We start from the raw sequence: 25,986 nt of genomic DNA, 5'->3' as shown, positions 1-25,986 counted from the left end.
CCGTCGAAACTGTTGAAATTTACATGTTGGGGTGGTTATACGGTATCATATTTGAGCTTCGCGTCACGATTTTCCGTAGGAAAAATCGGTTCCAGTTTCGCCGAGGTATACGTCGGCGACGGGAGAGCAGATATACCCTGTATACGCACTCGATAAAATTGATTTGATAGGTACACGCGTATACACTCCGATCTCGACGGTAAGCTGCTTTCGCGGCGAAATCTGATTTCTGGTAAAGCGATAGTGTCCGCACACGAAGACACCGGCACGACAATGAAAGCGTTGCCGGGGGAAAATCCTGTTTCCTCTCGCTCTGACGACGAGGTCGTGCCCGGGGCCAATCTCGCTCGCGATTAGTATATTCGTCATTTCGCGCGAGGGACTCGAGACTACTCAACTCTCAAGGATTTCGTCTCGCCTCGTCGCTGACGGTGATGAACGATCCGGGAAAAAAACCTACGAGAAATTCTACCAGAACGCGCGCCTTCGGAACTTTCATTATTGCAGACCAGAAAACGGCAATTTTGAATTTCTTTTTCGAAATTTCGGTAGCCTCGGATTTGCTTTTCATTTTTGCTAGCCTAGATTTTTTATTTCAGTTGATCGAAAAAAAATTTTTTTTATTTGGATCAGTACAATATTTTTTTATTTTGGTGAGGTAATTTTTTTTAGTTTTTCTATTTCAGCGAGATCGGATTTCTTTCGTATTGGGGTCAGAAGCGGATATGAGGGAGACCTCTGAGTTTTGTTTGTGATAAAAAAAACGAGTATTGACATAACATACTTTCCCGTATAATATATAACATTGATAAATCACCTTTGCCGAATTTAGACCGAATTGGGAAAGTAAGAATTGGGACTTCACTTCTTCACGAGACAGGTCGGAGAATTTATGTGAAATAAATTTAAATTTATTTTTTTGGACTCTCTCTCTCACACGGGGTGTGTGGGTTCAGCATCACGTTGATGACTACATGTGGTAAGATCCTAATTACTAACAAATTTTTTATCATGCCACAATAATTTTATGTTCTCTCGCGCATTACAGTTAAATTTAATTTTTAATTTAAATTCCCTCCGTGAGCGAGCTGCGAGATAATATGCTAAACCAATATCCCGAGTAGTCGGTGTGGCCTTGCTCATTAAAGTATACAGGGTGGCGCAACGGGCCGAAACGCGCGCAATGTCCTTTGATCAATTTGGGGAGCTGATTTGACTTGAAAAGAAAATGGAATCGACTAGAAATCGTTAAGGTAAAAGCACCAATTCCTGGACGTACTTAATCCTGAACCGTACCCAATTCTCATTGTTTTTGAATACCTAATTCTTATTATCTTTAAATACGAATATTTAAACTTTTAACATAGAATGTATGTATATATACTCAGAAGTACATAGAATGTATGTATGTATACTCAATCCCTGCATATATATTTTATTTGAAAGTTTAAATGTTTTTATTTAAAGATCAAAACAGTAAGAATGTCCAAAATTAGGTAGATGTTCGGGCATTGGTAGTTTTACCTCATATTCCTTCGCAATTGTCAAGATTAAAGATTTTATGACGAGCACGCTCGCCGAAAATCCTTCGCTGCTGAAGTTAGCTTGGAATGAGAAACGAAGAATAATTTTGTTACTCACATTTGCATTCCCGAGGCTGAGCTTAGTTATTTCTCCGTCGCGAATACCCAACGCAATTTCGAAGTTGAAATTTTTTTCACTTTATCGCGATCCGCATGTGTCGCGGGGGAATAGTACACGCAATTTCTCGCTTCATTATGCTCGCAACTGCAAAATATTAATGCTGAAAGGGGAACACGTTACGGGGACAACGCGAAGCGTAGCAATATTCGCCGAACAATCGGCGGAAGAAAAACAGAACGGACGGTTTACTGAGGCAGGCTTGGCATAAAAGATTGTCGTGCAATGTGCAAAATGTGTTTCTCAGAAAAGCGTAATTTCGCATCAAATTGATCGCTATAGTCGTCGTCGTCGTCGTCATCGTCGTCGTCGTCGTCGTCGTCGTTGTCGCCGACATCGTCGTCAGAGCCAAAGCAAATCTCCGTTGAACCGTCAACAAAGCGGCGGACAAAGTACATTTCCCTCCTTTCGCCTGGAGCACTCGGCACTTTGATTGTCGCGGGCGTTGCTGTAAATTAGAACGGACTGCGCCTCGAGAAAAACGACACAAATTGCTCACAGCATCGGCCACGTTTTGTATGCGGGTCGATTAAGCCTCGCCGGGACCAACATCGGGATTGCGACACGTCGGACAATTGCAACAGCCGGTTTTCAATTATTCTCTAATCGTGAAAAAACTACATTCCTTCATTTAATATCGCTAGGCATTTCTGCTGTCTCTCTCTCTTTCTCTCTCTCTTTCTCTCTCTCTTTCTCTCTCTCTTTCTCTCTCTTTCTCCCTGTCTGTCTGTCTGTCACGAAAAGCGTTGTGCTAAACTTCACCCACCAGCTCGGTTAATCGCGCAGAAGACTTTGCGAAAAATGGAGACAGAAATTGCACGACGTGGTGATGTCGAGCGTCACTTGAAGTTACGAAGAGAGCAAAATAGGAACATGTTCTATTCTCTACAAAATCGTGCGCACGTTAAACAAATGTTGTAACGCGAGTGAACAGCAAATGACCGTAGTCATGCAAGAATGAAGTACAACAACATGAAGTACGTTTCGAAAAAACATGAAAATGAAAGTTTGATACATGATTTAGAAAGTATAAAGATAGCATTGAGGTTCTTCGCAATGGTCAATTTTGTTTTCTTTAGGAATATTCATTGACAAGCTTAACTCTTTAAAAAAAATGGTAAAAAAGACGCAATTAGGAGAGAGAAAGAGAGAGAGAGAAGGAGGAAGAGAGAAGGAGAAAAAAAGGGAGAGGGGGAGAGAAGGAGAGAGAGTAGAAAACTGTTTTTAAGCGTCCATGAGACTTGAATGTTTTTTGTTTTACACATAAAGACATATGGACTACTTATTAGTAAAAAAAAATTCAAAAATCATAATTTTGTGAGTTGAGCCATTTTTGCATAACTATGGCTAATTAATAACGATAGGTAAGAGTTCCACCCGCTGATAAACGCACGCGTTACTTGCGTATTTTAGTGAGTACTTATTGCTTTACCGCGGTGTTAGATACTCTGCGTCAATTTAATTACCGGTAACGTGCATATGAATGTGTGTGCAAACAGTATATATGTTTACGTGAGTTTACTACAGAGGCGGTTTATTCTTCCAATAGTAAAGGAAGCTTTCTCGCGGAAAGTTTTCATTGCGCTTTTTATCTGTGCCTCCTCTTTCTCCCGTACAATTGATGTAAATTTTCTTCAACTCGCCTCGTGCGAGCGAATGAACGAAATGTACAAAGTTGACGACACGGTTCCGATAAGTTTCTCCTTTTTTACACTGCACTCTACTCTCAGTTGGCGATTTTATTTCACAATCGTGCTACCGCGGCATAGCATCGCGAATATTTCAAATTTACGATTTCAAGGAAATGAGACAAGCGTTGATGCGGTTTCACAGACAGAACAAGAAAGTAATGTGCGGAATGTGGGGATATTTTTTTATATTTCATCGATCGATCGTGAATTACAACGAGCGCGTTACTACAACAAGCGTCCCGTCGATCCGTGCCTGTTATATTTTATTTCGCGATTGCGCGCCACTTGACATAACTTGGGAGAGGAAAAAATGATCGGAATTTACGATTGGCGCGAGATGGGGAAGACGGTATCGTTCGTACGGCGGAAAAAGCGGCGACAAGATTTTTTTCCATCGCGCAGAGCGATGGATCGGCCGTAAGTTACCGGCATTGTTCGGCAAAGCCGGCCGACACAATGGCTGGTTGCGTGCCTTTTTATTAACATACGAAGCGAAACTGCAATCCCGGTCGATATAGTGACATATGGCCGCGCTGAAAACCGCCCAGACGCCACTCTTTTTGCTCGTAATGGCTCGTATCCGACGCCGCTCGTGCTTCTTTTTTCCCCTCCCTCCCTCCTGCTCTTTTTTCTTTCCCTTTCTTTTTTTTTTAATGCGGTATGATATACGGGGCGGCTGGCATCGGCGAGATGGGAATTTAATGCGAGCCCATATTTGAATGATACGACGCTTTTTCAGCGACTAGCGAGAGATGGTAATAGTCTTTCTTTATTATTACGCTCCTACGCGGACAAGTTTTGGCCATTTTTCAAAAGAATCGCTCTCCAAAGCCGTGCCAAAGTTTCCGACAATTTCAAATAATTTCCTCGGTTCGATTCGGAACGACTCGTCGAATGATATATTATACTTTCAGCTGACGATGTCTAAAATTATGAAAATTATTGCCGTGCAATGCTCCTCTAATTTCTGTTCTCACATGTTTATGTATATGTACATGAATATTCGAAAGCTATCGTGTTATATTGTAACATATTGTTGCAACATGTAAGAATTATTTAAAGCTTAGCTTTAACGCTAATTATAAATTATAGCTTAACGCTGATAATAAAAATTTAAGCTTAGCTCAAGCTTGGGTTAATGAACATTTAAATAGTTCGTCCATTACCTCATGTAAAAAAATTATATCATTTATAATATCTATTTGAATAATAAGGTGTTTGCGATGTTACGAATACTCAATAACGAACGAGATATTGATAGAGGTACACGCGTGATTACATATTGGGCATGAAAATATACGCGATAGGTACGCGATGTTATCGTGATTTTCGCATTTTTGTGTAAAAATGTTCGACTTCAATTAAATCGCAGAGATTGCCTTTGTATAAAATATGTTAAATGTATAAAATAATGTACTTTTATATTAAATTATGCGAATGAGAGAGCAGAAATTGTAAACAACAAACATGTAATTGCTAATCTACCTTTATCGTCAGAGATCAATGCAATTTATGTCTACTCATGCATTACGTAATAAGCGCTTTGTGAGCGTCTGGTTGGGCACTCACCATTTCGTATTGATATCCCGCGACGTCCGAGTATGAATGCATCTCAAACTGTATTACTTCTCAGTCGTCCAATGTCCTGCTTCCTCAGCACCCAGCCTCCTCCGCAATATTCACTCGTCGTCCCGGAGTCGATTCCTCTTTATTCACTTCAATGCACTGCATTCGCGGCGTGATAATTTTAACGGTATTTCCCGACGTAATAAAAAATGTAAAAATAAAGGTATGTCGAGAAAACGTACTCACGGTTCGCGTGCATAACGTTGTGAAGATCGCGTCGCTTTCGACAAAATCGTGGGAGGAAGAAAGTCTACTTAGTAATTACGTTTGTCGAAAAATGTTTTTCTCGTTTTGCGAGAGTTATATATAATTTTTAAAATAAATAGTGTAAATATACATATCCCGGATTTGCTAATAATTTTGCCGAACTTTGCGGAGACTGTTCCGCAACGTACCTGCAAAAATCCACTTCCGAAATACGGATTTACTTGAAAAAAATCCGTGTATTTTTCTAAAGACATAATTGCGAATGCTAAAGTATAAAAAATTGGAAATTAAAAATCGCGTCTGTCGGGAAATCTATCAACGCGTACATGAACGAAATATGATCTCGACGAAATTTCTGTCTCTTTAACGAACGGGATATCAATGTAAATGCGGGTATAAGAGATTTAAAAAATTAATAATCGCGACAATTGCAAATTTCGTCAACGCGAGCGAAGTTATCCGCTTGCAGTAGCGCAATTATGATGCGTATTAAACCACATGATAGAGTCGTAAATTGTGTACATAAAAAAAATATACATTGTTCGAAAAAATTAGGAGTCGTATTGAATGAGTGTAATCTTGAATAAATCTATTTGCTTGAACTAAATAGAAGAATCTAAAATGTCTAATTAAACTGAAAAATAATTGGAAGTAAATCTAAAATATTTATGTAAATTTACTTTCCAATGATTTTAAAGATTTTAAATATTCGATATTTTTTCAAATATATTTACTAATTAATGTAAATACTCAAAGAAGCGATCTCTTGTTTCGAACAGTGCATTTCATTGGACACACATACATGCAATAATTTACAAATAAAATAAATTGCATTGATCCTTAACAAGATATTCTAAACCAATCAATAGAAATTTTCATTATTTTCATTTTTTTCACTCACCGAATGTCTCCAATTCTGGCCACGTTCCGCTACCTGAATCTGGAACAAAAAATAGAATTTTGTTAATTAAACTTGGCTCAGCAAACTAGTTCACACAAAGAGATACGAATAAATTAGTTTTTTGCGATGAAAATTCATGTCATTCTGATGTCTCGAATTCCTTCTGCGAAGAGTTAAATAGTAAAATGCGAAAAATCCTAAACATACCTTCGAGCCGATCTCGGTCTGAACCGGATCCTCCGGTATTGCATCCGTATCCTCCGGAAGAAATATCTTTGGAACAATCGTAAGCTCTACTTGCTTTGAAATGTGAGACGATTTTTCCGATTAGTATTGCAGTAGTAAAGGGGTTATATATTCAGTTGAGACAGATTAAAAACAGGAGAGAGGTGAGTTCTAATTATATTTTCTATTTAAATCTACACTGAAAAAAGGATTTTATTGTCGAAACGGAAATTTGGTTAAAATCAAATATTTGGTAACTGCAATAAAAAAATTTAATTACCACCGTGTGTTTTGCTCTTTCACTGATACATTCTACTTGACACAAGTAAAAAACATGGTAATGTGCCAACCAGATCGTGTATACCAAATACTTCAGTTATAAAAATATTTTTTTCAGCGCAAGAAAAATGATACATAGAAAAAAAGAATATTTTTATTCGGAGAATATCTTTATTGTTCACATTTTCAAAATAAAAATAAAATGATTGAAATAATTAAAATGAGATTATATTGCGTTGAGCAAAGATAGTTTTCAATCAAGACAAATGTAGTCAAATTAACATAGTCATTTTCTCATATATAACTAACAATATTGATATTCTTGTTTATATAGGAGAAAATGATTGTGTTAATTTGATTATATTCGTTTTGATTAGAAGACTAATAATATATAACCAAGAATATTAATAATGTAATATTCTATGAGAAAATAATTATATTAATTTTACTATATTCGTCTTGATTGAAGACTAATTTATCTTCGTTCAGCGTCACATAATCTCATTTTAACATTAATTTTATTTTTAAAATGTCAAAAATAAAGATATTTTCCGGACAAGAATATTCTTTTTTGTCTGTAGTTACCTTTTAGATTTCACGTTACACACCCACTACTCACGATGAGATGTCACAGCGGGATAATCGCGGCGCGAAAACCATAAATTTTCTACTCTAACATCAGCTATGATTAGCGTAAGAAAATAACGCACGACGTGCTTACTCACTCGCGTCTCGGACTATTATGATGGCTCTTTGTCTACTCAACCACCAAGTGCTCGGTTGCGCTAAAGGTCGCGCAACCGTCGGTACAAAGCACACGTAAGACTCGTGTATTTGTTGATTGTATTTCTACATAGGGTATCCCCCGAAACACTATTATATGACATTTTATTCTTGTCAGACGCGTTCTCTTCTGATAACTGTTTCGAACTAAACTGTTGTGTACACGTATAAACGCGTATGCGTATGTGTATAAATAATACTTTCCTGTTTATGTCGATAGATTTTTTAATTAATAAGCAGAATATATCATTATACATACGATGTTTCGTGTATTTTCTTTTCACATTTGCAATATTGCGCGGCCTTCCAAGAGCACTCTACGCTCGACGAGCACTTTACGCTCGACGAGTAACGCATTTTGACCCGCGATAAAATACGTGTCCTTATTTGAGAGGGAATTCGCGCTATATGCGACGCCGTAGAAACCTCCCAAAGTCGTTCGCCGGTCGCGGATGTCGCAAATTCTCGAATTCCCCGCGAATTTCATACCCGGCCTGTCGTATATAACGTCGAAACACATTTTGAAGGACCTATCACGAATCATACGCGTGAGACGTGGTGAAGATTGAACGGAGTTAAGACTTTCTCGCGCCTTTTCAGAATTAGATTGTCCCAGGATATGCCTACACCTCTGTCAAACGACTCCTCGAACTATTGGAAGAAACCCTCTCGCAGCTTATACGCGACCACCGGGAAGGGACGCGACCGTAACGTAGCACAGCCCCACGATTCTCCCTGATCCTTGCCGGAAGGCACACGCACTCCAAGTCTCCGTAGAAGAGCTCTTCCCGTAAAAGGGTCGCCTTCATTCATACTCGACAGTCATCGTGAATCCTCTTGAGACATCATTGATATTCGCGTAAAAACCTGCGCGGCGCTTCTTGCTTAAATCATGTCTTTTTGAGAACTAATCTCTAGAGATTCGTAGAACAATTCAAAGAAACGAGGAAAGTCTGATCGCGTGTATCGAATCTGCGATCTTCAACGCGAAGTGAAACGGCTGACGAGTCTACTCGCTTTTTAATAAACCTTTAACGGTCACTGGAATCATCTCTTTCCACGGAATATAACGAAGCACTCTAATCTAAACGCGTTGCTACGTCCATAATCTTTTTACCTCCTCGGAAATAAAGAATCCCCTCGTATAAAGCACGGTTTTGGGCTGCGGTGCTCGTAACTCCGCTCTTATCCTGGAGGGCCCCAGAGGATCCTGTGGGACCCGGCAGGCCGAACACGACCGCACCGAACGAGTCAGATCGAATTCAGGCGCTCAACAGAATTAGCCGATCGATCCGCGGCGCACGATACCCGCGGGATCGTCGGCGGAAAAATGCCCGCGAGCACGTCGCTTTTCGTTACGTTTACGAGCCTCGTAAAACCCGACGAACATATGTACACACATATATATATATATATATATATATATATATAAAATACGTATCTTTCTTTCACCCTCCCGCATTTTCTCAGTCCTGCGAGTGTCGCCGCGTCTCTCATTTGACCGACAAACATTCATATCCCAAATAGCTACAGCCACTCATTGATTTCGTTCACTTCCCCTACGTCAGCTATTAACATGCATATAGTATTCGTGAATAAAAAATGTCGCATCGCTGCACTTAAGTGCACCAAATTTTATGTACACATCGAGATTATATGTGTTTAATTATCTATATATTACTACTCAATACATCCTGATAATAAGGTGCGTTTTACCTGTGAATCGATTAACCAATCGATTTCTCAAGGCGCTCTGAATAAATCGATATACACGGGAAGAAAGATGTGTTACGACAAGAATCTCGGAATTCGCGTGAAGTAATATTTCGGCGTACAGTCGGCTGATTAAAGGTTGCAACACTTTTTCTCGATGAGTCTCGCATTCCGTATTCAATGGAAGAATTTGTTTTCAGCAATTCTCAGGAGATATTCCTATTGAATACGAAATATGTTGCAAAACTCACCGTAAAAAAATGCTGCTACACGGAGAAAGCAGTATGGTTGTTCCATTCATAAATCTGATTGTGTGCATCAGATTTATAATAGTAAAATACGAAATACTCTCTAATTATATAGTTGCTGCAACCATAGAACAGTTGTTGAGTTACTGGCGCTGCACCACAACCAATTTCTAGTTGTTTGGATCAACTAGATCAAAGTAACTGACAACAAAACCCACACAAGTATCCGCTTCCGATTTTTATGAACTTGTAATATGTTGTACTTTAAATCAAAATAACAGATACGTTTTTTATTATATGTGTCCTTTCGCAAGTTTAGAGAGTGAAATATCCCTTTGAATAAAATCGGTTTCTTTCATTCGAAGGGAATATAATAAAAACTATAAGAGATAGAAAAAAGTATTTTGAATAAAAGTTGAATGGTTTGTGAAGAGTATTTATATTAGTACAGAAATTATTTGAAAAAATAGAAAAAGATTTTTATTATTATAATATTAACAAAAAAAAATTTTTTTTTTAATAATTTCTGTAAAGCACTCTTCGAACCATTCAACTTTTATTCAAAATATTTTTTTCGATCTCATAGTTTTCATTATATTCCCTTCGAAAGAAAGAAACCGATTTTTTTCAAAGGGGTATTTCACCCCCTAAACTTGCGAAAGGGAATATAATAAAAAACGTATCTGTTATTTTGATTTAAAGCACAACATATTACAAGTTCATGAAAATCGAAGGCGGACACTTGTGTGGGTTTCCTTGTGAGTCATATCAATTCTACACATTACCACCACATTACCACCACATAAAGATGACTAGAGTGATGCAACTATGCTGCTCACAACTAATGCAATTCTAAGCAGAATCATAAGTCTCGTAATTTGTTCTCGTAAAATTCATCAGAACTTATGAGTAGATTTACAAGTCTATGCAATATCATATGTCGTACAATCATTTGTAAATATCGTAAATTACATGAAATCGTACATATTTACGAGTAATTGTACGACATATGATATTGCATAGACTTGTGAATCTACTCATAAGTTCTGACGAATTTTACGAGAACAAGTTACGAAACTTAGAATTGTAGCATTAGATATCTGTAGTTACGTGGACTATATCTTTTCTTTTTACGTGTGCACACTTAATCAGCCGACTCTGTTAGAAGAAACAATCAATGTCTCGATAATTTCCAGATCTTCGATGATACATTGAGTACATTTTCGATACGAGGGATCCGTCGAAGAATAAAGTTTCATGATAAGCGGGGAGAAAAAATTAGAGCTAACTCAGATTAGCTCTAGATAATGCTGGTGCACGCCTCGGTTCTCCGAGTCGAACACGAAGAAAGAAATTCAGGCCACGGCGAACGGCGTATCGATTCGCCGAGTCGTGGGAGAGGAGCTTAGGTCCTTCCAGGATGCGATATGTGGATACGCCGGCGGGAAAATTGTCTCCGACACTCGCGAGTTCGATTACCGCGACTTTATATATAACATGGGGCTCGTCTTCGCGAGATGTGTATGTGTGTATGGCGCGCACGATTCCCGTGTACCTCGTCGACCGGACCCGCGGGAATCGTATACGTTCCCGGTTACACGCGCGCGTACCTATGTACTACATGCATTTTCGAGAGCGCGAGCGATCGGCATTCCGCGCGGTCCATCGGGAGTCCTGGCGACGGGATCAAAACGCCGCTGGGAGATCCTGCCGATAAACAGCGGGGAAGTCGACTCCTACGAGCCGCGCGTACGTGAGACTATCCGCGGAGAAGCGTCGCGCTTTAGTACGGCGGTTTTTATTAACCGTCGCTTGTTAGACCCGCCGAGGAGCCGAAGGTAACGATACATCGATTGAAGCGCGCGCAAAACTCGGTGCGTTTGCACAGAGAGGATTTCCGGATTAAGTTGACGACTTCTCTGCGAAACAAGATACACGCTCTGCGCGCGGTTGGTCTTATTCCGTCGAAAAATATCTGTTTACACACAGAGTATATTTGCGGAAAATTTCAGAGTATTGATAATAATTTTTTAAATTACGAGATGCTAAAAATATATCGCCAAATGTCGCCGGAAATAAAAAGACGTGTATCCTTTCGTGACGACTTGGAAGTGAAACGCGATTATTACCAGAATGTGTTGAGTGATGTTGCTGCGGAAAGTTAAAACTGATTTCAACGTAGTACATATGAAGTTAAAAGATACATTGATGTATCTTTTAAATGAAATAGAAATAAAAGGACGTAAAAGGATTGATGTATCTTCTATTGATGTATGTTCCACTTACAAGTAGAACGCGATTATTACCGGGATATATTGAACGATGTTTCTGTATAGGAAATTAGAAACGACTTCAACGTGCACATAAAGTTTGGCACACAAGTATAATTTCTGAGGGGAAAAATATGCAAAATTGCAGATACCACGAAAAATGCAGTCTAACTGCACTTAAGTGCGGAATAACATTAGAAGTTAACGTACAAGTGGACGAGGAATTATGCGATGTGCACAGGATCCGAAATATGAAACAGCGCGATACTTTCCATTATTTAGAGATCCTCCCGATCGCCGTTGGGAAATCATCGATAAACACGATAGCTTCGATACGAACGGGTGGATAAAGCAGTCGACCTAGTTTTACGAGCCAGATAGAGGATACGCGAGCGCATTTATATCGCTCGCATGTCCCGTCATTGTTCCTGTTTCTGTCGCGCGACTTTCGTCATTTCTGGCGTTAGCCGGCGATCGGGAATGTTCACGTCGAGCATCGCGAAGTGTTCCCGAACGGAACGCGCTTACGCGAACGCGACATCCGTGAAGATTGACTGGCGTGTCCAATAAAATATAGCCGAGGAGCGAGAAGAACGCGCCAGTCAGCCAGTCAACTCGGCGCGTTAGCTAGACACTTCGATTTAATCGATACCATTTTATCTCGGTGAATCGCGTCCTCTCGTACGGCTCGTCGCACACGATCTAGAGTTCCTAGAAGAAACAGTCTATGTTGTCCTATTTTTCATTGGTTTGATACGAAATGGCAGGACCAATCAGTGACGACCGAGTACGCGGAATAATTGAAAAGCAGAAACATTGAAGATAAATCAATATATATATAGACCAAGCATTTCTATATTTCTGCCGTAGCAGCGAGTGAAGCCGGAAGTTGGCAGTTTAAAATAGAGTGAGAAAGTTGATTTGCCCCTAATGCTTTCTCATTCTATCGTACAGAAAGAATATGACTGCTGTCAAGCTGTAAGTGCGATATATAATGCAGTGCAGAATTAAAAAAATAAAACCGTATATTTCACTTATCTCGATATAAAATTGATATTTATAATATTTTATGCTGTGTAAATAATCACAGCAATTGCTCTTATCCTGTTCTCATTCCACTGTCATATGAAAAAGGTTAGGTTAGGTTGCTATGACGGAATACAGTTCTTGCATAAGGTTTAGTGCTGTACATATTTCCATTTAGTGTTGTGATTCAGAGCGACGAATGGATTAATCACGTTGCTTTATTTAATGTTTTAAAGTATTTGCAGTATTAAATAGACCCTCCTTTTTGATAGTCAATAAGATAAAGTGAGAAAGCACTAGGGGCAAATCAACTTTCTCACTCTGTTTTAAACTGGCAACTTCCGGCTTCACTTTGCGAACAGAATTGATCTATATATATACATCATTGAGATAAATATATAGCAACACAGTTTTACTCAAGAACAAATAAATGTAACGATACATTATTTCATATTTGTTAAATGATTCTAAAAATCGTAGATGAAAGTATATTACATGAACACATAATATCAAACGAAACTAAATCTTTTTTAGTGATGATGGAGTTGAGGTTATAACAGGTTATAACCACATTGCTATTATCTCTACAATTTATCATCACCATGATCTTTGAAACAAAATTTCAACAAAATTTAATTCTTGCAATGTGGTTATAACAGGTTATAACCACATTGCTATTATCTCTACAATTTATCATCACCATGATCTTTGAAACAAAATTTCAACAAAATTTAATTCTTGCAATGTGGTTATAACAGGTTATAACCACATTGCTATTATCTCTACAATTTATCATCACCATGATCTTTGAAACAAAATTTCAACAAAATTTAATTCTTGCAATGTGGTTATAACAGGTTATAACCACATTGCTATTATCTCTACAATTTATCATCACCATGATCTTTGAAACAAAATTTCAACAAAATTTAATTCTTGAACACGCATGATCCGTTTGATAATAATTCGAGAATATTAATTAAGATGTCATTGAAAGAATAATCTAGCATTCTATATGTAGGACTGTTCTTTGTTGAATAACTATCTAAACTAATGCACATCAGTTCTTTTTCGTTCCTTTGCCTTTCAACGTTAGATAATACACGCTCTAAAAGTTAAACAGCTAGTTGAACAATAGAAAACGGGCCACATGTATGCATGAATCACTTAAGTGACAGCTAGTGCTCCATTTTGTATCAAACTAACAACACAAGTTAGACTTTTACTTCTAGGAACTCTAGCACGGTCCATGTATGGCGTCTGCCTCCCCGATCGCTAATCCGATAGCTCGTCCGAAAAAAGACAACTGATCGTTCAAAATTCATTACCGTCTCGAGAGCAGCTAGAAGGGAGACGTGAAGACGGGTGGTGTGGAGGAGATCGCGAATCGTGCGAGGATCGGGTGTGTTCTCGGGTGAGATCTCGAGGGACCTCTTTTGCCGAGGACAGCTTTGATCGTATTTTCGTCGATGGGAAAAATTCGAAACGCTTCCGCGAGAAGTGCCTTTTCGTTTTACCGTCTAAGCTGCGGCGCGCTCTCGAAATAAAGCAGATGGATTTTTCCCGGCTCATCCCGCCTTTGATTTCCTCTTTTTTTCTTTTTCTTTTGCAACCGTCCCTTCGACCTTTGCTCCGATTTCTTGCGCGTCGAGTCGCGCGCGATGTGTGCGCGCGTTAGTTTCCCTCTGATGTCTCCGAGTTCATTAGCGAACGTCAAAGTTAAAACTCCACGTTCTGAAAGTTGCTATTTGCGTAAAAAGGTTCGTGAAAAACGTGAATTTTTGGCGCGGAAGTTGCAGCGGAAATTGCGCAAGTTCGCACGGGAAAACTCAATTTCGATCCAATCAAGGAATCAGTGGAGAAAACGCCAACGGCATCGAGGAAACGTCACACTTACAGCGCAATAATTGCACGTCGCGCGATTATATTGTTAAGTACAAATAAGAATATAGTTTACAATCGACGATATATCGACGTTATGTCGTTTGTTGCGCACGTAACAGAGTGATGTTTCAGACGACGTTCACGTTTGATTGTCGAATGAAGTAAACATCGCATGGAAAGTCTGCGGGAGAGATCGCGAGACGCGAGGGGAGCGCGATTGCGAACCTCAATTTTCGTATTCCGTGAATTCGGTGTAATAGAGGCCGGAATGAATGTAAAGAACGGTTAATCTTCTTATCAGAAAATACGGCGCGCCTCTTTGTTCGGGAGGCGAAAGCAATCTACACGGGGACAACTAGGAAACAATTTATTCGGTATTGAATGGCCGCATTCTCTTGTTTTTCTCGAACCTGATTACGTGTCCGACCAACCAACCGACCGACCGACCGACCGACCGATCGATCGATCGACCACCGCCGTCTTTCTTTCTCCCTCTGGGTTACAATAAGTCGCCTTCTTAATTTCTATCACGAGACTCGATGACAAATAGCGCGCCCGTGGAGCAGGAAAAAGCAATGGATCCCGTGATTGGACGGGAAATGAAATTATTAATATCTTGCTTGTCCACGGGATCGCGACGTCATGATGTGACATCATGGACGGCGGGATCGGACGAGTGCGCGATCACACATGTTCGATTTGTTAAGCGTGTTAGGTAAACTGAAAGATCCGATTAATTCCGAGAGCGAAATGGACAGCAATAGAATCTAATCCGTGTACAATGGAATAATCCGGATTATTCAAGATTCCGCGGATTAATACTGCAAACGTTGTTTATACGTTGCTCCGAGTGCATTACATGTATAAACAATTTGCAATTATTAACGTTATTAATCAAGTATCAATATCGCGCGAGCAGCATGTATCGCGCGAGATGTAATTCATATCTAAACAATAAATGTATCATTATTATATGAACGTCTAAATTTAATGGTCACCGATGTAACTATTATAGATATGTCATAAATATTCCATTATACATTGTTTCGATACACATTATCGATGAGCTAGTAATTAAACAGTCGGACATTCGCGTGACGAGCATATCATATTCGCTGCGTCGGTCTCAACGAGAGTTGATTACATGGGACTTTTTTTTAACGAGAACATCTGAGATCTTCTGAGTAATATCAAACAGCTCGATATATTTCTGCGACAACAAGACTCAATTAAATTCCATGGGCGTAGAAATTAATGAATGATCTGGTGAGAGAAATTAATTCCAAGTGACAGGGCGGATAACTTATGAAGTTAGCGCGGGATTCAATGCGTTTTACTTAACCGAAATTTCGCGACGCTTCTCGCAATATCCTGTCTTGCTCGCGTCAGTGGAACACACGACTTTAGTATCCTTCGTCTCTCCATTTTCCCACGAGACCGTGTTAGCCTCGTCTAAGCGATAATCCAGCGGGTCTAATACTCTTCGCCACGACATGTTAACCGATTCCTATTAATAGTCCTGGTCACATTTGAGCACTGCAGATTATCAACTAATTGGATTAGCAGTATTAATACCGGCACGGGGGCGTACCCCTCATTAGATTCACTCAATATTGCACGGCAATATTCCCCATTGCGGCCTGTACACCCAACACAAATATACAAATACTCATTTGTACATACACACTTGCGTATTCTACACGCCGTAAACTCCGTCACGTAGCTGCCCGTACAACGGTCAGTGGGCGTGTATGTTTCTGTCGCATGCTGTACACATACACACACATACACGCACACAACACACGTGCACGCTCGCACGTGCGTAGCCGAGACAGCAAATTCCGCGATCCGACGCACGTGACCGGAAGTAAACACGAAATCACGAATCTCGAGCTCGTTAACGCGGAAGGAAGGTCCGGTCTGATTATTGCATTGGCCCACTCGCACGTGCGCTGATTATATTATCATCGCTCGTGATTCTGGCGCGAGAATGCTAATGATCCGCGTGTGCCTTTTACGCGAGCGCATTGTCTTCGATTGATAACACATATAGCATGATGGAGTACGCTTATATATGCAGCCCGCATTGCACCTTGAACTGTATTTATCATCGCGGTGTTATACGCGCAACTTTCGTTTCTGCGGGACGATAATAACGGGCGCATTGTGCGCAGGGATTGCGTATGCCACACACGTAGTGTGAAAATCACCGTTAATCAGAGCTCAATCAATTATTACAGCAGTTTCGAGTGTTGACGCTCAACTCGAGTACGTTTCATCGTACATTTATTCTTCTATAAATATAATCCACGTTAATTAATAAGGGAATGATATTCGTCTTATGTTTTGTTTTTAAAAATTGGCCGTCGAGAGGAGGCGACACGTCGGGATTGAGACGACAAGACCGACAAAGTTTCGCACGAAATGATTTCACGAGACTGAGGATTACACGCGTTCCTGCGTTAGCTGAGACGTCACCTTTACGGCTGCAGCAACCGCCGCCACGCGCGAAATGCACACATTACGGGTGAAAGCTGCCGCGAAATTACGTTCCAATCCGGAAGCCTGATAGATTTTGGAAACGAGCTCCTCGCGCCTCGTTGAACACCTCGGGTAAACGTACAGCTGTCCTTCTTCTCGGTTGCTCGCGGAGAATTCGTTGGGTACGTCTGCCGGGAGCCGCGGCGTGATAATCAATTCACCGGAAGACGACAAGTGAGATCCATTCTACCCGGACGAGTACGATCTCTCAAAGAATAATACGCTCGGAGCGAGCTATCACATCGAGGAGAAGACTCTACACGAGCGACAACTCGAGTTTCGACTGAAAGGACTATCATCGCGACGTAAGGAATTTCGACGCGCTTCTTTCCGAGGGGTTGAAACGTTAATATTTATTTTTATACGCACGCGCTCGTTTATCTATATCATTTATTTTCAGCTACAAACCAGATCGTGGATTTCTGCGCGTTTTCCTTTTTTCTCTATTCTATCCATGACTTCACACATATTTAAGGAAACGTTTCGACAGTGTGGCGAGTAAATTCAAAAAGTTTTTCTATTAAACACCGAAAGTTTTCTCTTCTACAAACTTTTGGAATTTCGCCGAAAAACCGAGCTTGGCACTGGAAGACGGAGTCGAGTCGAGTCGCAGGTCAATGCGCGTGTACGGCACGTTTAGATCGTATTTAGTCAGCAGCTCGTGCTGTTTTTCCTCACCACCTCGTTCTGTAAATATAAATCCAGATTTGCCGAGGTGAAATCCGCCGAAACGCGGGAAAAGTATCTATATCAAGATTAATATTACTGCCCCTCCATCGCGGAAAAGGTAGTTGCCTCTGGAATTATGCGAGTGACGCTAGATTTTCCAAATAAATTTGAAACAAAATATTTTGCTGCGGAAAAATGTGACACACTACGCGTTCTCCATTAAATACAAATTTAATGGATGATGAATATATATAATTAAGAATAATTCAGTTTATAAATTTTATATGTCTAAATATAGTGTCGGATTCTTGAGTTATAAACCACTACGAGATAAGTTGTACGTTTACTGTACGATGAACAGAATTATATCGATAACCAACAAAAATATCAAGCGACAACAATGAACTCAGGCAACACTTCACGTTGAGCGACTTTGCGCTTGTTCGATACCGAAGAGCTGCTCTGTACTGAACTCCTCCTCCTTTCACATTTAATTCCAAGTTTTTGTTATGCAAATACACTTTACCTAACTCAGCGAGTATTTGTGTTAACTTTATTGCAACTGACCTCGGAACTTCGCCTACGCAGTACTTTCCGCCGCACGACTTTACCTCTAGGAATAAGCAATTTGCCGCGAACGGAAAGAAAACACTGATTGCGGTAATATATATCTCGCGTAAGAGTTTAATAGTTTCCCCGCGATTGGCTCCGCTCTAATTTCGCCGTATAAAACGTCGACGAGGAAGCTATGTTTGAGTAATGCGCGGTAATTGAGATAAATTATAATAGATTAAGTATGCAAAGTAAAATATATGAGTCACGCACAATCTTGGCTTTATTTTATTTTTCAGAAGATTAAGGAAGGCAAACCAAATCTCTAGGCGTTCTTGGCTTTGAACGCCTGTACTTACGTCACTATTATTTCATCCATGTTTATAGGAAGTTTTCTGCTTGAATTGACTCTAGGAACACGCTCTCTTAGTATGTATAGTTCATCATAGGACACCCTGTACAATACTCTTTAACTCTAGAATCCTAAACATGAAAAAGTTACGTAAACCCGGAACGCGGGTTTACGTAAATTTTACCCAGCGCGTTTTCATTTGCTCATAACTTCTGTAAAAATGACGAAAAAAGTTATAACAAGAGAGAGAAAACACATGTTCTTAAAGACGGTAATGTTCGGAAAATTGGTCTGGAAAAATCATACCCATGTTTAAGGTTCTAGAGTTGATTCTAGGATGAATTCCGTAATTATTTACGACAGTGCGCCACACAGAACAGTGTCACAGCTTCAATACAATCACAATTATAAAGAGTGACTCTCTTTATTTTCCGCTGCTCTAAAATTCATTCGACAATAGGAATTCATTCGTTATTGAATGCCTAATAAGAGGAGGCAATGAGTACATATTTTCGCGCTTAGAGAAGACGACCGGTGCGTTCTGCGCAGAAAACGCAGTCGTTCGAGAGTCGACAAAAATCTATTTCCGATATTCAACGTTGAAAGCTCCAAAATTGGCAATCGAAGCCCAGCGTTTTCGCAAAGCCCGGTGTACACGACATAAAGAGACCTCGCGTAACTCGGCCGTAAAAAAAAGTGAGAGAGAGAGAGAGAGAGAGAGAGAGAGAGAGGAAGAGAAAGAGAGAAAGCTAGCGGCTCGCAAAGTATCCTTGAGCGATCCGCGTTGCTTATCGGGGCTCGAACCGAGCAATGAATTTTTACGGAAGGCCGATAAGGTTGTACACTCGCGCGGAGGAGAGCGACCGGAAAACGCCCGATAGGATGCGCGCAACCGGTGGGTGGGCGACGAAAAAAAAAGGAAAAAGGAAGAAAAAAAAGCAGCACACGGAAGATTTATTCCGCGCGTATCCCGCGCGGCCGATACGGCCATCGATTTTCCGGCCGCGCGCCTATCGCACTGATTTCGCCCGCCACAAGAACGAGACGCTTTTGTGCGAAACGAGTCGCCCGTTGTACCCTCACCTCACCCCGTCGCCGAGAGCAACGAGACAATCGTGGATCGACGAGGATTGCCGCCGCTCGACGCTTAATCTCGCCCTCTTCCTGTTCGTTCCAACGGCGATTTTGAACCCGACGTCTCGTCCGTTTCAATAAATGGCGAGCCGTTCCATCGCGAACGTTACGCCGGATATTTCGATATGTGTGTGTGTGTGTGTATCTGTGTGTGTGTCACGTTATACTTCGGCCGTGTTCCCTTTCCGGCGAGATGTCTCCTGTTATTGCCAAAAATCGCGTCGTATCATATTGCGCCCGTGAAAAAGTTCATTACATGTACACGGAGAGAATATTGTATATTTTTTCTTTCATATATAAATTTTTCCCAATTTTCCTATATTTCTGATAGTGCAGAAGTATATTGTGAGTAAAGTTTATCTTGTTAAGGAAACACAGTCAGTTTTACTATAAACATTGGAGAAAGACGTTTGAACCATTTTTTCAGATATTTTTCTCTCAGTATTAACAGATTTTGGATAACACTGTTTAATAATTTAATTTTTTAAATATAAGTAGCACATATAAGATGAAAGAATAATTGGTTACTGCAGAATGTCAATTTATTATTAGGTTGCAAAATTCCATAGTAATTTTTACCATAAAATTCTTTCCGAATAAATTTGTATCACGTGCGCGAGTTTCCCTGATCAATTTAATTTTCAAAGACAAAACTTTCAGTGTAACGATAATCCAGCAAACACAATAATATAACAGTTACATCGTTGTAATATAATGGAATGTAACGTGCAATATAACATGTTTGTTACATATAACATACATGTTAGTTATAATTTCCCACTCTTACGAAGTTGCATTATATAACAGAAATATAATTGGTTACTGTTATATGGCTGTTATATATATTGCTGAAATGTTATATAGCCGGAATGTAAATTATTATTTCCCAGCAATCATAGGCATTTAATTGTACACAGAGATTACGAGCTATCACTATCAATTAATTTGTAAAAATATGGTCCTAAAAATATCATAATTATACAGAGTGTCCCAAATTCTCCTTATCACATTAAGTGGGAATGTAGAACGGGTTGAGATGAATATAAAAGGTATACATATACCGTTTTGCGATATTCGTAATAATAAGCGAGAAATTAATTGTAAAAGATTAAGGAAAAACGCACGCTGAATGGTTGAGGGTGGAGCGCTCGCGGCCTAATTAATATAGCGCACCGATGTCAGCGCGCGGTGATTGGAAAAACAACGCACCATTGCCTATACTTATATTACTGCACTCCTACATCTCGTCTCGGCGCGGTGCGGCAAGACGTAGGGTCAGAGCGATATAAGACGCGCGCTGACATCTGCCTGCTATATTGGGACATCCTGTATATTTCGATCAAAAATATTTTTAGTAAAGATAATAGCATAAAAGTATCTTGCCATTCTAAATTAATTAGCTCCCAAATAACACAAGATATTCCAGAATCATCCTAGAGCCATTCTAGGCGTTTGGTCCTCAAGCATTTTATGCTATTAGAGCTATTTTTATTTATTCATTTACATCTCTCTGTACATATTCGAATGGAAGGGATTATTGTAACAGTAATTTCCATTGATCAAAAAGTGTACCACTTCACTTTACTAATATAAAAGTGGATTCCATAGTACAAGTTGTGTCGTTTTGTGATCATCATTCTTATATATACAGGGTGTTCCGCGTAAAACGGACCAAAAGAAAAATATAAGTAGAATACATTAAAGTGAACAAAAATTATATAGGCCATTTTTCAAACAACCACGTAAAATTTCGAGATATTAATTAAAATAGTTGAGCATATCAGAGCGCGGCGACGCGGCAGGCGGGACATACGGCTCGCCGCGGCCGGCGAAGAAAATGGATGATTGCTCGCGGGCCTATCTTATAGGCCAGAGAGGTGGGCCGTTTGGCATACTGAAATGAGTAGCTCCGTGTGTGCGTCCGTGTATGTATGCGTTCTTCCATTTTCTTCGTCGACCGCTGCGAGCCATATGTCCCGCCTGTCGCATCGCGCGTTCTAATTTGTCCAACTATTTTAATTAATATCTCGAAATTTTACGTGGTTGTTTGAAAAATAACCTATACAATTTTTGTTCACTTTTATGTGTTCTACTTATATTTTTGTTTTGGTTCGTCTTACGCGGGACACCCTGTATATTAATGCATCATATTTCATGTATGAGAAAGACGCGAGAAAACGGAAGCCATCTAGCGAATGATCCGATACCTAGATATAAGAATGCTATATAACATAGATGTAATGCGAATAAACGCTTGTTATATAATCTGTTATATTTTAGTTATGTTGGTGTTATACAATTATAACCTGTAAGTATTAGAGAATTATAACAGTTTTAAAACACAGTTAGATTGCAGTTATAAAAGAAAATATGTAACTTTAACATTATGTAACTTTAACATTAATAACATATAACATCCGTTATATTACATGTTATTTCTATGTTATATAATAGTTATATTCTGTGTTTGCTGGGAAGTTACATTATAATATTTTGAAGGTACTGCGTCAAGTTTGTTGTTGCGTCGCCTACACTTTACAGTCCCCCGTAAAAATTATTAAATTATTTATTGGCCATATTAATCACGACATCTCGCCATTCACAGAATTTATTCATTCTCTTTGCGCGTGCCGAAAAAAATAACGCGCTTCTCATCCCACCGGTATATGTCGCGGGGTGTAATAAGCGTCCCCCTCGTTAGCCTGACAGAATTTAAATCTCGAATACTCCATTATCCCTCCATCTCGCCTAGCGCTCGTGTGAATGCGCGTGTGTGTATGTGCGTGCACATACACACGCATAGCGCGGAGTGCACGGGTCAGCACGGCGTATCGTTCTAAAGCAGAACTCGAAGAAGGATCCATTAACGATGCTGTCGTCGTTAGGACCGTTTCACGTGGACGTATAATTCACTAACGACGCGACGAGCCTGTCCACTTTTGATATCGACCTCGTTACGCGAAGTATAGAGAATCGTCGAATAGGGCATTATATTTTGTACATATAAAGGGGAAGAGCGTTGACCGAAATGAAGGAGTGTAAAATAAAAAAAAAAAAAAAAGAGAAAGAAGGAACATACGAAAAGTATCGATTGCAAAAAGAGAAGGTAAAAAGTGGCAAAATCAACGAACGTCGGTTAATTCGCAAGAAAAATGTTTGCTTAACAATCGTGTTTGCTCAGCTTTAAAACGTCGCGTTTTTCGGAGAGCAGCATTAACTAATTAACAGCTACCGACCCGACAAAGCAAACAGTCATTTTTCAACAATATTTTCCCAGACGCAACGATTTTTCGAGCCGGCTCTTGCCCTTTATTTTGTTTTTATCATCGTAACGAATAATTCGCCAGATTGCGTCTAAATTATTACGCTGTTTATTACATCACCGTGCACCTGTCGATCCGCGCGCCGTGCTGACGTCGATCGACAGAATGACGCGAGAGAGAAGAAATCTCGGACAATGATCGACGGGACGCGGCGATGCAGTCATTAATCCGAACCGCTGTAAGATGGACGCGCCGCGGAGGAGAACACGGAAGAAGAGACGAGAAAAAAAACTGGTCACAGTGTACGTATCGAAGAGGGATATACGTGACGCGTCGTATATGGTGCTCCCACGGGAGGTTTTCCTCTCTCGATTCCCTCGATTCCCCTCTGTTCCTCGCAATATCCACTTATCGACATCCCTCGTCACAAGACGTGCGTTACCGCGGAAATGATACGTACGTGTCGGTGAAGCCGCTGGCGCGCCGTTTCTCGACGACGACGATGAGGAGTCGCCGTTGCGACCAACGGATCACGCACGGATCTATTCCCTCGAAATTCCCGTGGTATATCTCCGACGCGGTGAGAGAACGCGCGCGGGAGTGTACGTCAGATTTTCCTCGGTTTGTATATCAGAATGTATATACGTATTCAAAATTCGAGCGCGCGTTATATCCGGACGAAGCGCTCGAGAGCGACTGACTCGCATGCGAAGGCCGGTAACGACGAGACCGACAGGAACTCTTTAATATTGAAAACATCGCGTGGGATCCATTATTCAGGGCTTGTTTGGAGTCGTAACGACGCGCGACGTAGACGTAAAATTCTATAGCGCGTCCACAGACGCGTTTCCATAAATTTCCTATAGACTTTCCTATGCGACCCTCGCGAGAGGAAGTCGCACAATGCGGAAACGCTCTCTCATAGAAATATCAGACAACGGGTGGCCCTTCGCGTAGTGATCTACATACGAATACGCGAGCGCATACGCGTGCACGATGTGTAAATATTAATAATATTTGCAGCGAACACGGTTCCACTATTGCACGGCCGAGTGCGCGCAGTTACGCGATATGTACGTTTCGTGTCTCTTTAAGGACTCGTCTTCTCAGCTGATGCGCGGAGAAAGGATTCAAGCGTGACTTATTCAAACTGCGGAAATCATGTTAGAGACCTGAGCAAATTCGTTAAATCGTCGTCAATATATCATTAACTTGGAAAATGAGTCAGACAATTATCTAAAAGAGAAAAAAGTGGTGAATCGCGACGACAGATATTTACTTTAAGGAATTTATTCACCGGGTATTTTCAATAGCATATCACAAAAGAGCTACTCATAAATTCACTATTTATCGAACAAAATTAATATAATAACGTTTTTATAATATAATAACATTTTTTAATATAATAACATTTTAATATAATAACATTTTAATATAATAACATTTTCATATATTTCACTATCTGAATAATAAATATTAATTTGATACCAATTTCATAATATTACTGTGCCATCCATTCAACGTTATTTAAACTGTAAAAACAGTCGTTTTTTAGCTTACAATCGACCATTATATAAAAACAGCGTATAAGTACTTTTCTTTCTTTAATGCGTTTCTTAATACGTAACATTTTTAATGGAAAGGTTTTTGTTTGATTGATATCACACACACACACACTTTTTACATTACACAAGTTACATTGGAATAATAATCATCTATATTGCTTCTACCATAAGATTATATTTGCAACATTATGATATGCGGAATTAAATTTCTCACGAACGATGCAAATAAATCTCCTGAAATCTTACTACAAAGATATCTTTGGCTACGATAAATATTACGTTAAATTTTTACACAATTTAAGCATTTTTTTAAAGCGAATAAACTCTTTAATTGAACATATAGTGTATTATTTCATTATTACTAAAAAAGTGGCTAAAATTATTAATAAATTATTATTAATAAAAAAGTGGCTAAAAATTTCACAAACTTTTTTGCAACCTATTATATTCGAGATTAATATTTCGGTGTTTCTGGATTTTCTCGCCAAGTAGATTCGCGAAATTCCAAGGAAAAAAGGTGTAATCGAGAACTAATATTTCACAGTTGCTTCCGTCCGGATACTTGCAATTAATTTTTCAGCCAAAAATACAAACAGTTACGTTAACTCTCTTTCCGGATACACACATTCACGTGCACACACGCACGCGCGGGCTCCAACAGCGAGTGCAAGTTAAATATTTAATTAATACCTAGGACACTTTCCGTAGCGAGTACCTGTGCGATTATCCGAGTGTCCGCTCGAGATAGTGGCGAGCGAGCGGCACGTCTGAGCATATGTAATTTATGGCACGAACTTCCTGTATTTATTTTAGCCCCGTCGCGCGGAAATTAACAGATATCACAAACTGGTAATTTTCAAGTAGCATATGTTTCGTTTCAACTTACTTTGATGGGTCCCGACGGTTCAACCAGAGGGGTCACGCCACAACCAGAAACGGCTCCTAAAACATACAATGAATACGCAAGTGAGAAATATTCTCGTATCATTCGAACTCCTGTGCTGCTTTTACACATATGCCGTTCTTTTAATCTCGCTTTCTCTGATATAAAACGATCACGCGACCTCGGATGACGGGGAAACAAAGTTGACACGAAAAGCGCATCGTTTATGATCATCAACTTTACCGCGCAATTACAATTACCAAGATTAAAGCATAATAATAAAAAATGTGCTACGATCCAGGCGGTTTACGTAAAGTCTATTTATACAGTCTAGATCGTTACACAACTAGAAGAGGAGAGAAAGAGAGATAGAGTATGTGTGAAAGTAATCGCGATGTTGTGTTTCATTAACTGTCGGAAAAAAGAAGGAGAGAGAGAGAGAGAGAGAGAGAGAGAGAGAGAGAGAGAGAGAG

At 39.9% G+C, this 25,986-nt stretch overlaps 1 protein-coding gene and 1 long non-coding RNA gene across 2 annotated transcripts in view; one reads left to right on the top strand and one right to left on the bottom strand.

Annotated features, from left to right (window-relative positions):
* The window catches only part of LOC116852524, a 212,666-nt gene extending 188,844 nt beyond the window's left edge, over nt 1-23,822 (bottom strand). Inside the window, exons 1-2 of the long non-coding RNA XR_004379790.1 lie at nt 23,526-23,822; nt 6,127-6,165 (exon numbers count right to left, since the gene is read on the bottom strand). This is a non-coding gene — a long non-coding RNA (uncharacterized LOC116852524). The remainder of the gene's footprint in view (nt 1-6,126; nt 6,166-23,525) is intronic.
* The window catches only part of LOC116852523, a 301,076-nt gene that overhangs the window by 236,741 nt on the left and 38,349 nt on the right, over nt 1-25,986 (top strand). The gene's annotated exons all lie outside the window — the stretch shown is intronic.

Source organism: Odontomachus brunneus, unplaced genomic scaffold, assembly GCF_010583005.1.
Source record: "Odontomachus brunneus isolate Ranch 3 - 2012 unplaced genomic scaffold, Obru_v1 Obru_scaffold_233, whole genome shotgun sequence".
In the NCBI taxonomy this organism is placed as follows: domain Eukaryota; kingdom Metazoa; phylum Arthropoda; class Insecta; order Hymenoptera; family Formicidae; genus Odontomachus; species Odontomachus brunneus.
Note: the sequence above shows the minus strand (reverse complement) of the source record. Positions and strands in the feature narration are given on the sequence as shown.